Source organism: Pristiophorus japonicus, chromosome 25 (genome assembly GCF_044704955.1).
Source record: "Pristiophorus japonicus isolate sPriJap1 chromosome 25, sPriJap1.hap1, whole genome shotgun sequence".
NCBI classification, from domain to species: domain Eukaryota; kingdom Metazoa; phylum Chordata; class Chondrichthyes; family Pristiophoridae; genus Pristiophorus; species Pristiophorus japonicus.
Window position 1 is genome coordinate 3,665,353 of NC_092001.1, and position 2,757 is coordinate 3,668,109.

At 42.5% G+C, this 2,757-nt stretch overlaps 1 non-coding gene across 1 annotated transcript; it reads right to left on the reverse strand.

The window, feature by feature from the left end:
* Positions 1-878: 878 nt before the first annotated feature.
* trnah-gug (transfer RNA histidin (anticodon GUG)) lies at positions 879-950 on the reverse strand. Its single transcript has one exon. It is a non-coding gene; the product is annotated as a tRNA-His (tRNA).
* Between the last annotated feature and the right edge of the window lie 1,807 nt (positions 951-2,757).

The window sequence follows — 2,757 nt, forward strand, 5'->3', positions numbered from 1 at the left end:
AATAAACAACGCAACTCATTGCGTATTGAAATCTCATATTCTGTCGGTAAAGAATAACATTTTACGCCCATCCTGCCTGTGCTGTATCCGTGAGAGAGATAAAAAATAGTTCCACTCCCCATAATCCTACAAATGTTTTCCTTTTAATTTAAATATTCGTAATTTGAGAAAGGACATGAGCTGAATGCAGCATATTTGGAGCAAAAGATGAATTTGGACATTAAGCTTACGGTGATTAACAAAACAAACGGAAGCATCAAATATTCAAGGCAATAACAACGAGGATTACATTTGCATCCGAGCATGTAGTGCACAATGCATTAGCAGACCTTTGCATGAACCATTCGGCCACTTCGTTTTACTGCTAGAGTGTAATCAGTCATTTAGCTTTATGTTTTTTGCATCCAAACTGCAATCCACAGCGACAAACGGAACTCAACGCTTGTCCTGCCCATGCATCAAGTTGCAACAAAGTAGAAAGTGTGCAACTTGCGTCTGTCAGTAACAAGCCTTCCGTTGCTTCAGTTGAGGGAGCGCCAGAAATGTTACATTGTGAAGCAGATTCAAAGCAGAGAAAAAGAAACGAGTGACCGGTCTAATTAAACGCCCATGACAGAACTTTTTTGGTATCAAAGTCAGGCGTCTTTTCGATTAACCCACGCAGCCACGACTGCACCACTAGGGCTATTGGGGGGAGTATTTTAAACAACGGGCTATTGTATCTGTAAGACAGAAAAAGCTGAGACAACAGGTCCGTTTGAATGAGTAAACATGTTTCTCATAGCAACAAAAGAATACTTGTTAATAAAGTAAAGATTGATGTTTTGCTGTGTTTTATCAGTGGGTGCCGCAGAGGACAAAAGACAAAAAGAAAACTGTGCCGTAACTCGGATTCGAACCGAGGTTGCTGCGGCCACAACGCAGAGTACTAACCACTATACGATCACGGCATGCCACATCAGCTCCTGCAACATTACTCTGACAGAAACAAAGTCACACACAGCACTATTTGGATTTTATTGATGAGGCAAAAAATTATCACCCCCAGAAATTATGGCAGCAGTGGAATTCGACCTACACCTTGCAGCGACTGGAGTGTTCGTCCTGAATGGCAACTGGTGCGGTGGTAGGTAACCTTAAAATCCCTTTCACGCGGGGAGAAATTCGCCTGTCATGCATTGTGAAAAAAAATTAGCACCTGCTGATGGTTCAACCCAAGATTGGCTGTTTATTAGACATGTGCTTTGACCAGCTAAGCCACGAAGCCGAATCGCTACTTTACTGACTTGCCTCCACTGACTGAAATCAGTCAGCAACCTGTCACTGAATTTTGGATTCGGAGGCTGTTTTGGATCTAACCATCACCCGATTCTGCCATCTGACCCGATTTTGCCGCTATCTCTCGCTGCGCTTATCTCAATTTCAATCTGTTTGTTGATGCTGAAGTAATTCCAATGTTTCTTTCGAAAATGAGCATAACAACATAAGCAATTGGCGCAGGAGTAGTCCACTTGACAACTGCAGCCAGCTCCAATCCATCATTAAGATCATGGCGGATCTGCTCATGACCCAGCTACACATCCTTGCCCGCTCTCTAAAACCCATTAAATCAATAACACTCAAAAATCTGTCTATCTTCCCATTAAATAAATTCAATGAACCAGCCTCCGTAGCACTCTGGGGCAGCGAATTCTTCAGATCCAAACCCACTGATATAAGACATTTCTCCTCATTTCAGTTGAAAATGGGCGGCTTCTGATTATAAGATTATCCACCGAGATCTAGTCATTTTTCTGTCAATCATTGTTGGCTTTTAAACGCTTCCCAATCTTCAGCCTCCCACTAGTTTTGGCCACATTGTATGTCCTTGTCTTTAATTGGATTCCGTCCCTTCTTTCTTTCGTTATCCACGGAAGGCTATCTTTTCTCTTTCGCCGTTTCCTCCTCAGTGGAATATATTTTTCTGGAGATTCGTGAAATATCACCTTTTATGTACGCCGCTGTTCGCCAACCGTTCATCAAGCTAATGATTGGACATGAAGTTTGGTTTTATAAAGTTAAAATAGAATTAACAAGTGTATAATGCATCTAGGGCAAGACTCGAATCTGCAAACTTCCGATAACATTCTGATTTACATAAGAATCACACACCTTATTATTTAAGTCACATCGTATCTCCATTTAACATTCATGTAATGATAGATTGAAACCCTGATAATATTTATTTCACTTCCATTATTTACACCCCAACAGCGGATGTGAACCATTCACTTATTGAAATATGAGTAGTCTGGGAGACCAAACACAATGCAAGTATTTCCTCTCGTCCTCCTTTCCAGCTTTTCTGCTGCCCTCAGGTAACTTCGTTGCCTCTTGTCCTCCATAGAAAAGCTCATAATTCAATTAAATTAAACTATAGCTGAGGCTCTTAATCGATGCCGGTGACTGCATTTCACCAACTCCCTCCCACTTCGGTGCCAAACTTTTGCTCCCGTGCTGTCTCCTTGAGGAGTGTCCCCCATCCGCAATGTCGCCCGTCACTGCCGTTACCTTCACCAATCTGCTGCTGAAATCCTGACCATGCCTTCGTTATCATACTTGTCTACTCCAACGCTCTCCTTATGGCCTCCCACGATCTACCCTACGTAAACTTGAGGTCAATCCAAAACTCTGTGGCTGTATCCAAATTCGCATCAATCCCTTTCACCCAGCACCCTGATGCTCACTCACCGATATTGGCTCTCGCTGAAGCAATGC